This window comes from Phyllostomus hastatus, unplaced genomic scaffold, assembly GCF_019186645.2.
Source record: "Phyllostomus hastatus isolate PE091 unplaced genomic scaffold, TTU_PhHast_1.1 phas_contig_1, whole genome shotgun sequence".
NCBI lineage: Eukaryota > Metazoa > Chordata > Mammalia > Chiroptera > Phyllostomidae > Phyllostomus > Phyllostomus hastatus.
In genome coordinates, this window is record NW_025333498.1 from 24,246,106 (window position 1) to 24,258,829 (window position 12,724).

The window sequence follows — 12,724 nt, forward strand, 5'->3', positions numbered from 1 at the left end:
CTCCCAAAAAATCAAGGGCACTGTGACAATAAGTCAAAGCAATCAGGCTCACAAAATACCAAGGGCGGATCTAAAGTGGGGAGTTCTGTGCAATTGTAAAATTCCTGTGCTGTTGTGCATTGCAAATCATCTGGCCACACCATGTTTGCTCACTTTTCAAAGTCCTCCTAAACTCTGCTTTCATTCAGCACTTAATGCATTATATCCAAATATCTAATACAAGCACATAGTATTTGCCTGTTATTTGGCCTAAGCAAATGATCCAGTTTCCTGCTGAAACAATCACCGTGGGACTATCTTTCCCAGTGTCTTATTTTTTTTCCATAGGAAAATGAGCAATCCAGGAAGGAATTATCTCTACAGGCCACTCCCACACTTCTAGGGCAATGAAAAACTAAGATATTCAAAGGAAATTAATGAAAATCAAGTGAGTATTTGCCACATAACTTCATAGGCAATATTATTTAAAAATATAAAAATTACTTAAGAGCTACTTTTACTTGGTGGTTATGTTTTTGTTTAAAACAGTATTGGGGATCAAAGATGGCAGCAGAGAAGGTGGAGGCTACACTAACCTCCTTCCACAACCAAACTGGGATTTCAACTAAGTTAGAGAAAAACCATCCTGAATAACCAGCTTAACACCAGCTGGAGAGGAGCCTTAAAACCAAGTATTTATGAAAGAAACCACTTCACCACAATGAGAATGGTATGGAGTGCAGAAGTGTGAGAGGGATGGTGGGGCTCCCATGGGTGGCAGCTGAAGTACTGGATGGATATTAGCAGCCAGTGGGGTTCCCCTTGAGAAGTGTGTGATCTAAACCCCAAGCTGGGCTCCTCAATATAGAGCACCGGAACCGTGAAAGAAACCCAAATAACATCTGGCTGTGAAAAGCCGAGAGATTCTCTTCACCAGGGAGAGACACCTAGAGATGCAGAGAGCCTCATAAAGGGACAATGCACCAAAATTCCTTTGCAGCCATTCGCCCTGGGTTCTGGCAGAGGGAGGGCAGAGCAGACAGTAGCCACATGAGTAGAGCCTGAGATTGGTGGCTCTGCAGACAGAGCTGAAGGAACAACTGCCAAGATTCCTGTGCAGAGTCATTCCCCATATTGAAGAAGCCATATTTCTCAGGCAGAACACCACTCTTCATGCAACACCAGCCTCATAGGAAGCAATAGTCCCACATACAGGAATCCCTCTTGTCCTGCCCTGTGGAGCTAGAGTGGAGCTTCTGAGGAATACAAATTGAGGCTGGAGAGAGAGCTGAAAGGTCAGCTTCCATGATCTCTGTGCTCAGTTATTCCCCATGTAGCAGTAGCCATCTTTCTCAGTAGAGCACTCCTTTTCCAAGTGGAATCAGGCTGGGGGGAAAGCAACTGTCTTATTTGCAAGAATCCTTCTCACCCCAACCTGTGGAGCTTAAGCTGGGCTGAAGAAGTATAAAGCTGGAGAATATTTTAGAGACAAAACCTAATAGAAAGCCTACAGGCAAAATCATATCTCTTGGAGCTCTGAGACTTTAGTAAACCCTACCCCAGGCCTGATGCTGGTAAAAGCCAGCCTTGGTGTGCAGCTTGATTCTGTCTGCACACCCCAAGCACAGCAGAGGGAGCACAAGCCGTAGATTGCTGATAGCGCCAAAAAGGTTGGTCAGGGCCAGTCACAGGCAGTGTCAGAAATAGTTCAGCACCAGAATCTTTGCAGATCTACCCAATACATAAAATCAAACAAAAAAAAGGAGCCAAAAGGAACAGGTCCCAAATGAACTAAATGAAATGGAGGAGAGCAATTTATCTAACACAGAGTTTAGAGTAATGATTAAAATAATACTCAAATTCATCAAAAAAGACATAGAAACCATAAAAAAGGACCAGTCAGAAATAAGGAATGCAATATCTGAAATAAATAAAACACAGGAAAGAAAAAACAGTAAGTAAGATGAAGCAGAAGATTGAATCAGGAATTTAGAAGATGAAATACAAAAAATACCTAAGCAGAGCAGTAAAAAGAAAAAAAGAATTAAAAAATATAAGGGGAATATAAGAAACCTTTGGGACAACAGGAAGCACAACAATATCTTCATCATGGGAACACCAGAAGGAGAAGAGGGTGAGCAAGGGATCAAGAACCTATCTGAAAAAATAATGACCGAAAACTTCCCTAACCTGGTCAAGCAAAAACACACACAAGCCCAGGAAGCTCAGACAGTCCCAAACAATTTGGACCCAAAGGGTCCTACAGAAGACACATCAAAATCAAAATGACAAAGCTTAAGAAAAGTAAAGAATCTTAAAAGCTGCAAGAGGAAAGCAGTTAGTTACCTACAAGGAATCTCCCATTAGACTGTCATCTAATTTCTCAGCAGAAATATTTTAGAACAAAAGGGATTGGTGTGAAATATTCAAGGTGATTAAAAGCAAGGATTTACAACCAAGACTACTTTACACAGCAAGGCTATCATTTAAAATTGAAGGAGAAATAATGAACTGCCCAGACAAAAAAAAATTCTAAAAGAGTTTGTTTACACCAAATGAGTACTGAAACAAATGTTTAATGGATTGCTTCAAGAAGAAAAAGGAAAAAAAGAAGATAATTTAAAAAATGGCAGTAAATATATATCTATTAATAATCACTTTAAATATAAATGGCTTAAATGTACCAATCAAAATACATAGGTAGCTAAATAGATAAGAAAATAAACCCTTGCCCTGGCTGGTGTGGTTCAGTTGATTGAGTGTCAGCCTGTGAACCAAAAGGTTACCAGTTCGATTCCTGGTCATGGCATGTGCCAGGGTTGTGGGCCAGGTCCCCAGTTTGGAGTATGTGAAGGGATCCATTTGATGTTCCTCTTCCTTTCTTTCTCCCTCCCTTCCCTTTTCTCTAAAAATATATAATTAAAAATCTTTTTTAAAAAAAGAAAGCAAGCCCCATATATATGCTGTTTTCAAAAGACCCATCTCAGAACAAAAGATACACAGAATAAAAGTAAAGAGATGAAAAAAGATATTTCATGCAAATGAAAAGGGTAAGAAAAGCTGGTAAAGCAGTACTTATATCCAACAAAATGGACTTTAAAATCAAGTCTACAGTTAAAGACAAAGAAGGACACTACATAATGATAAATGGAACAATCCAACAAGAAGCTATAATGTTAGTAAACATTTATGTACTCAAATAGGGGTGCTTACATATGTAAAGCAAACTTTAGACATAAAAGTCATAGTAGGTGATTTTTAACAGCTTATTGATTTCCATGGATAGATCTTCCAAACAGAAAATCAATAAGGATACAGCGGCCTTAAATGACACATTAGATCAAATGTATTTAATTGATATATACAGAGCATTTCAACCCAAAGCAGCAGAATATACATTCTTTTCAAGTGCACATGGAACATTCCGTAGGATAGATCACACATTGGATGTAAAACAAGCTTCAATAAATTCAGGAAGATTGAAATCAAATCAAGCATCTTCTCTATCCACAGAGCTATAAAACTAGAAATCAATCACAAGAAGAACACTGAAAAATACACAAATACATGGAAGCTAAATAACATGTTATTAACCAATAAATGGGTCAACAACAAGATCAGGGAAGAAATCAAAAGATACATTGAAACAATGAAAATGAGGGCACAACAATCCAAAATCCATGGAACTCAGGGAAAACAATCTTAAGAAGGAAATTCATAGCATTATAGGCCTATCTTAAAAACCAAGGAAAAGCTTAAGTAAACAATCTAACTTTATACATAAAGGAACTTGAAAAAGAACAACAACCTAAGCCAGCATGAGTAGAAGGAAGGAAATAAAAGAGATCAGAGCAGAAATAAATGATATAGTCTAAAAATGATTAAAAAGATCAATAAACCCAAGAACTGTTTTTTTGAAAAGATAAACAAGATTGACAAAGCTTTAACCAGCTCATCAGGAAAAAAAGAGAGAAGACCCAAATCAATAAAATCAGAAATGAAAGAGAAGAAATAACAACTGACACAAAAGAAACACAAAGGATTGTAAGAAAATTCTTACAATCCTTTGTTTTTGCTGACTATATGCCAACAAACAGGACAACCTGGATGAAATAGATAAATACCTAGAAACATAGCATATTCCAAGATTAAATCTGAAACAAATCAGAGAATTTGAATAGACAGAATATTTAGTAAAACTGAAGCAGTAATAAAAAAAAAACTCCCAACAAACAAAAATCCTGGACCAAATGGCTTCACAGATGAATTTTAACAAACATTCTGAGAACTAACACCTCTCCTTCTCACAGTATTTCAAAAAAATTCAAGAGGAGAGAAGGCTCCTAAGCTCATTTTACAAGGCCATCATTGTCTTAATTGTAAAAACAGATAAAAACACTACAAAAAAAGGAAATTGTAAGCCAATATCTCTGATGAACATAGATGCTAAAATCCTCAACAAAATATTAGCAAACCAATACAGCAATACATCAAGATCATACACTATTATCAAGTGGGATTTATTCCAGGAAGGCAAGGTTGGTACAATGTTCACAAATCAATAAATGTGATATACCACATAAACAAAATGATTTAAAAACCACATGATCATATCAATAGATACAGAAAAGCATTTAATAAAAATCCAGCACACACTTATGATAAAAACTCTCATCAAAGTGGGAATAGAGGGAACATACCTAAACATAATAATGACCATATATGACAAACCCACTGCCAGCATCATACCAATGGGCAAAAACTAGAAGTGTTCCACTTATGATCAGGAACAAGATAGGGATGTCCACTTTCACCTCTCTCTTATTCAATATAGTACTGAAGGTTCTAGCCGTAGCAATCAGAAAAGAAGAAAAAATAAAAGGCATGCAAATTAGAAAGGAAGAAGCCAAACTGTCTTTATTTGCAGATGACATGATACTGTACATAGAGAACCACCAAGAAACTACTAGAGCTGATAAATTAATTCAGCAAAATAGGAGGTTACGAAATTAAGATCCAGTAACCAGTTGTATTTTTATATGCCAATAAGGAAGTGATAAAAAGGGAAATTAAGAAAACAATCCTATTCACAATTGCTTTAAAAAGAATAAAATACCTAGGAATAAATAAGGAAGTAAAAGATCTGTACTCAGAAAATTAGAAGACACTGAAGAAAGAAATAGAAGAAGCTACAATTAAGTGAAAGCACATACTGTGTTCATGGATAAGAAGAATTAACATCATTAACATATACATACTACCCAAAGTAATCTATGGATTCAATACAATTCCTATGAAGAAACCAATGACATATATCACAGAATTAGACCTAACATTTCAAAAACTTATATGGACCACAGCAACAGTGATCTTAAGAAAGAACAAAGTTAGAGGAATCATGCTACCTAATATAGTGTGATAGTAATCAAAACAGCATGGTGCTGGCATGAAACCAAACACATATATCAATAGAACAGAATACAGTCCCCAGAAATAAACCCACACATATATAGTCAATTAATATTCAACAGAGCAAGCAAGCACATATATTATACCAAAGATAGTTTATTCAATAAATGGTGTTCAGAAAATTGGACAGATATATGCAGAAAAATGAAACTAGACTGCCTTCTTATGCCACACAAAAGAACAAATTCAAAATGAATGAAAGACTTACATGCTAGCCCTGGCTGGTGTGGCTCAGTGGATTCAGTGCCAGACTTCGAACCAAAGGGTCGCCGCTTTGATTCCCGATCAGGGCACATGCCTAGGTTGTGGACCAGGTACCCAGTAGGAGGCACATGAGAGGCAACCATACATTGATGTTTCTTTCCCTCTCTTTCTCCCTCCCTTCACCTCTCTAAAAATAAATAAATAAAATTCTTTAACAAAGACTTACATGTTAGACCCAAAACCCTGAAAGTCATAGAAGAAAACACAGGTAGAAAAATCTCATACTTTGCTCATAGCAATATTTTTTTCTGGTATATCTCCTCAGGCAAGGGAAACAATAGGAAAAATAAACAAATGAGACTACATCAAAATAAAAGTGTTCACACAGCAAAGGAAAACATCAACAAAACAAAAAGACAACCCACAGAATGGGAGAATATATTTGCCAATACATTTGATAAAAGGTTATTAGCCAAAATTTATAAAGAACTTAAAAAATCAACACCAAAACCCCAAATTATCCAATTAAAACATGGGCAAAAGACCTGAATAGACACTTCTCTAAGGAGGACATACAGATGGCCATTATAGGCATATGAAAAGATGCTCAAGGTCACTAATTAGCAGCTAAATGTAAATTAAAACCACAATGAGATATCACCTTACACCTGTCAGAATGGCTATCACCTATAAATCAACAACAAATCCTGGTGAGGATATGGAGAAAAGGAAACCCTTTTGCACTGTTGGTGGGAAGGGTGAATGTTTCAACCACTGTGGAAAGCAGTATGAAGACACCTCAAAAAATTTAAAATGGATCTGCCTTTTGACCTAGTGAATCTATTCTGGGAATTTATCTGAATAAACCTAAAACATTAATTCGAAAGAAGATAAGCACCTCTATGTTCATTGCAGCATTATTTACAGTCACCATGATATGCAAGCAGCCCAAGTGTCCATCACTAGATGAGTAGATAAAACAGCTATGGGGCATTTGCACAATGGAATACTACTTTGCCATAAAAAAGAAGAAAATTTTACCTTTTGTGACAGAATGGATGGACCTGGAGAACATCGTGCTAAGTGAAATAAGCCAGTTGGAGAAAGACAAATACCATATGACTTCACTCATATATGGAATCTAATGAACAAACTGAACTAACAAGCAAAACAGAGACAGATTCAGATGTGGAGCAGGATGACAGCTAGTGGGAGTTGGAGGTTAGTGGGTGGAGGGATTGAACAGGAAGGAAAAAGTTCTCATGGACATGGACAACAGAGTGGCAGTTGCGGGAGGGAGGGTTGTATAAGGGAAATAAATGGTAATGGGAAAAATACAATAAAAAATAAAAATAAAATAACATTTTTGCAAATGTGCATGTGAGCCAGCAGAAATACTGAAATGTGTTTTTTTCAGCCCTGAGACTAAAGTGAATGACAAATTTGAACTCATGTCAAGTGGTTTTCTTGCTAAAGTATGATGCTTAGAATTAGTATTGACCTTTATCAAGGTCATCATTACCTTGAATTAAATGCTCCAAAAGCTTAAATTGACTCTGTATTCTCAGAGTATGTTCATTCAACAATTTTCAGGTCAAACTACTTAGTGTCTTATAACTGAGATCAAAACAATTGACAGAAATCCAATGATCTGTCAACTGCTTCAAAGAGATATGTGAAACATCCAAATGTGATTATTAGCTTGATAATTAAATCCATTACTTGGTCCTTAATTTACAAGATGGCAAATAAAGAGTAATAATGGTGCTTTGAATCAACTGCCTTTCTATATTATATAAGCCCTATATTATACTATTAAGAATTAAATATTTACTATATCATAAGTAACCTCTGATCAAATCTTTTTCAGTTATGACCTACCACAGTATAATTCTTAACATGATTTTCCATTTGTTTGAATTACCTAAAGTATACAGCATAATTTGAACATTGTGAAACCTGACTTAAGTTTTCTCACATTGGCATAATTTTTTTTAATTTTTATTTATTGATTTTAGAGGGGGGATGGGAGGTGGAGAGAGAGAAAGAGAGAAGTGTGTTGTTCCATTTTATTGATGCGTTCATTGCTAGATTCTTATATGCGCCCTGACTGAAGATTAAACCCACAACCTTGGTGTAACTCTAACCAACTGAGCTATCCAGCCAGGAACGTTTTCTATTTCTTTTAAATCCCATCCTTCCACTTCCAGCAATGTAGGGCTATTTGCCAAACTAGCATATTTTCATTATAGATACTAAGTTGTCTATCTATGTTACAGAGGAAGCTATTAAATTTCATTTTCCTGAATACATTTTGTGATACTTAAGAGGCCCATGTAAACTCACCTATGAATCTGAATCTAGCCAATAAAGAAGCGTAAAGCAGTAAAGAGACACTACTAACAAAAGTTATTTAAAAATGATCTGCAGTTGAGAGTAAGACTATGCAATGCATTATTTTCAGGGACTGTAAATACACTGGATAATTTTGATTGTGCCAGAAATAAGGGTTATTTGCACAGGTTGCATAATCCATTTACTAGTCTGATTTGTTGTTAGCGTGCTCTTTAATGTCATTGTGTTTATGCTGAAAGTGCTGCCACTGAAGGGTTTTGCTTGTGTTAATTGATAAAAATGAAATACTTCCAATTACCCTCTTTTTGAAATATCACATACATACTAAATTTATCTAACTTCATGTAATGCATTGGCTAAATACTAAATGTATTAAAACGTGGTTTGAGCATGTGATACTTTATTTGCTATATTGCTAAGATTAAGTGTAAGAAACAAACTTTATATGAAAATAAAGTATTATATGTCAAAAACAAGTGGCAAAAGAGAAAATAGATTTAGAAATCTCATCTAAATTACAATAAAACAGGAAAAATGTAACAGTTTTATGATGATTTTCTCTCCTCACCAAGTAGCTGAGAGAAAAAAAATCATAATGAAAGTGTTGTAAGAAATTGCCTAGGGTAAAATATGATAGTTGTAAATTTTATTACTTATAAAGAAAACTTTCATAAAATAAATACTTATTTCCAAAAAAGCAAAATCCTTCTAATGAAACAAAAAGAACACATATGAATTTACAATAATTCCTATTAAATTTCAAATTTATTGACTTAATAACATAAAATAGTTTTAGATGATATTTAATTCTAATATTAAACTGCTTTTAGGTTGTTACGATGTGTAATTTTTACATATTAGTTAGATTAAAGAGGTAAAAATAAATGACTGCATTAATGAAACAAGGTCTGGATATTTAAGTTAAAAAAATTCTCAATCTGCTATGCCTTCACTCCAGTGCAGGCTCTCTCTCTCCTCCCAACACCGCCTTCCCATAGTCCCTGCAGTAAAAATACGGTACATCTCGTGGAGGGCTTATGCAGATATGTCTGCCAGTGGATGACAGCAAATGCTGATTGAGAAAGGGTTTATCTTCATTTCATGCAAAATATGCGAACCATTAAGGAAATTATAAAAAGCAGCAACAATACACTCTAGTTTTATTCAGAACCTTTCCCTTAGCGAATATTAAAAGGATGATATTTTTAGCCAAAGAAAGCAAAATGCATCTGCAGCAGCTGGTTTCCAAGGAAACAGAATAATTTAAAACCATGTGGAACTCTGCTCTCTAATTTTCATCAATTCCCCTTCATTCCTGGAGGTAGCTCTACTCAGAATTTATAATTTCCACAAAAACATAACAGCCTTGACTTATTTTCTCTAATATATATCAGGCAGTGAATACCTGGTCTTATATATCATCTTAAATTTCAGTCTAAGGAGAGGATTAATTTCTACCATCATTTTGTTTTAAAAACCAAGATGAAAAGAATCTATAATGAGAAACATGGCAACATCTCAGTAGCACACTATGAATTGTGAAATCCAGAGACAGTTCAAAATGAGCCATGCAAGAGGACTTGCTTGGGTCAATATGACACTTAAGTATGTAAACATATTATTCTCTGTATGTAGTATCATTAGGAATGTTATGTTTTTGTCTGCTATTTAAAAACAAAACCCACCTCTCCAATTACAAAAAGCAAAATCAGGACTCCCCCAAAACTTTAAAATTATTTATATTCATGCCTACTAGTTTGTGATTCATTCAGAAGTACTGTATTTTAAAAAAAATGAACTAATCAGTTACATCATTGGCCGTTATTGTGTTATCATAATCAATCAGTATTAATTAATTGCCAATGTGCCCATGTCAGTAATAATCTTTCTTAGAAGAAGCTCAGTTTTAAAAAGGTTATCATACCAATATTGACCTATATTTATGTATTAAGATAAGAATAAAATAAAATGATTTGGAGTAAAATTATCCTTTAATGTCTTTACTGTGGGTCATTTAGTCTACATATTTAGAACTCTCCTATTTTCCCTATGCAAAAAAAAAAAAAGACAATGTTAGCAGATATAAGCCACTCAGCCACTGGTAAAGTAAATCTTAACTTTCGAGCTTCAAAATATATATTGCCTAGAAATACTCCCAACAATATAAACGCTGTGATGGAATCCTTATCTAGATATATTTCATTGATAAATGAAACTAGTGATGAAACTAGCCTATTAAGATGCAATTTTTATGGCAATGTTTAATCTTTCACAAATAGGCTTCTGAGCTTTTAAAGACTCATGCATGTTGATAAATACAGACATGTTTACTAAATAAAATGATACAGCTACTCAACAGCCTAAGATTTATCAAAGGAGAAAGTTAAAAGAGCATAAATACACATAAATCACTCATTCTAAGTTAGAGCTAAAAAGGTCTACAACCAGCAAAAATTTTCCCAAACCATTTACTGTTTTGCAAATATTAGTAGACACACGAGATTTTATACTGTATATTTAGAGAAAGCTCCATTTTCCCAGGACCTGTGGATTTTACTAAGCTCTCTCTTCACCCTTCCTTTGATTCCTAAGTACATAAGCTTATATAAAAACAAACCCAGAAAAGCACATGACGACTCAATTTATCTGTTAATTTTGCTTCAATAATCCTTGCTTAGGAAGTTATCCAGGATAAGACATGCCTCTGGTGTTTTTATCAGCTAAGGGTTTTGCAGGGAGAAAGAACATTTCCGCAAAGCTTCCTCAAGTAATGAAAAGGACATACTTTCGGGAAACGTCTTCAGAATGATTTTCAAATCATAAAACTCTCTCAGTAGGAATTAAGAAGCATTCTCTTTTGAATAAAAAGAAAATTTTCTCCTCTTGTTTGCTCTTACCTGTAAGTATGGTTTCTGTAGTTCGGCTCCGTCGGATCACACTGAAGATTTCACTCCTCCCTCTACATCCATCAGGCGGCAGCCAACCAATAACAAAAGCCGGATCCTGGCATTCTCTGGCTCATGCTCCTTGCTCTGCTTCCCTCCCTTAGTCCCTCCCATCCCCGCTCTTTTGGAGGACAAATCCTCGCAGCTAGGAGAGAAAGGGAGTGGAGAAAAGGAATATAGAGAAGAAAGGAATGAAGAGCTGAAAGGTATTTCAAAGAATAGCTCCAAACTATGAAAAATGTCTGTAGGTGAACTGAGCTGAAGTAAAATGCCTTGCTTTGTATTTAGGAAAAGAGGGACAATCAAACACCTCACCCACCTGTAATTAAAGCAAAACACTCATGGTCAAACCTAGGTAAATCGCCTATTTATTCAACTTCCGCTGATTTTTCTCAGTGAAAAAAATTTATCTCGTCATTTTACATTTTGATATGCAGATACACAAAGTTGAGACTGAACATCATGATAATATTATACACATACAATTTGCAAATATATAAAATGAATTGAAACCCTGTACATTGATGCATCATACTACTTGCATTTCAGCCTCTGTTTGTCACTCTTTCCATTTAAAACCAGTTTCAGAGCCTAATCAGTATGAAAAATATATTTGATCCTGAATATTAAACTGTTCCAATATTTCAGAATAATGTGGTTTGCATTACTTTAGATTTCTTAAATGTTGGTATTAGTTTGTCCATATAAATAATGGAGTTTTTTAAAGATTAAAAAGGAGTCAACACTTAGTTATCATGTCTCAAAGTGACTAAAGTCCAATTTTATTCTAATAACTTTGGGCAAAATAATTTCACTTCTGAACTAGAAGGCATAGTAGGTATAAAACAATAATCGAACAAAACATCAAGTTAGAATTCTTTAACACAACAAAGCAAGTTTGTCCACAGCTTAAAGGATGTTAGGTTGAGACCACCAAAGATTTCAAAGTAGATTTGTATCTATCTATATCACCTATACCTATGTCTAAATTTATATCTATATCATCTATCTCTATCTCATCTATATCTGTGTACAGATTTTATTCTTAACATTGAAAATATAATGCAAACCGTGGCTCTTTATGATAAAGGGTAATATTAACTGAGTTTCACTAATCAAGATGGTCTGAAAAAGTTTTTTGGGGGGGGAGATATAAATTAAACAATGCATATATTCTCTATTTTTAAGGATATGTACTACCTACCTGAGATATTTATAGGCTTTGCAATTCAGTTTCTTGAATCGGTAACATGGAAATAAGACCAAAGGGAGAAAAAAAGAGAGAGACATGGCAAGAATATATTTATTTCAAAGAATAACTGTCATGAGGGCAAACATTAGTGTCCAAAAATAAAGTATGAAAAAGGCTTAGGGCTATCAATCTTGTTAGGAGGGGAATAAGCTGGAAACTTGACCTGAAACTGACTTTAGATGAAAGAAGTACATTGATTTTACTGAGTGTGTGCAGTTACTTGGAGTAGCTTTGGGGGGCTCTGCTTGAGAAAAGGGGAAGGTCAAATCATCCCTTATTTCCACCCCAAGCCTTGAAAAATGCTTTCAAAGCCTCTAGGAACAGCTGGAAATACTCCTATGGCAGTATTTCTGAAAGTGGGGACAGGGGGTCATCTTCATTAGAATCACTGCTGAGGGTGGGAGGAGTATTAAAAGTGTAGATCTGTTGGCTTCACCCCAGATTTAAGGAATTAGCATTTGAGAAGTTTGTGACTCAGCATCCAGGGTGATTTTTATGCCGATAATGCTTGAGGTCAGTG

The 12,724-nt window shown here is 35.1% G+C and overlaps 1 protein-coding gene across 1 annotated transcript in view; it reads right to left on the reverse strand.

Annotated features, from left to right (window-relative positions):
* The window catches only part of CSRNP3 (cysteine and serine rich nuclear protein 3), a 197,354-nt gene extending 186,423 nt beyond the window's left edge, over positions 1-10,931 (reverse strand). Inside the window, exon 1 of the mRNA XM_045860726.1 lies at positions 10,905-10,931. The gene's annotated coding sequence lies outside the window, so the exon portion shown is untranslated. The remainder of the gene's footprint in view (positions 1-10,904) is intronic.
* Positions 10,932-12,724: the final 1,793 nt, after the last annotated feature.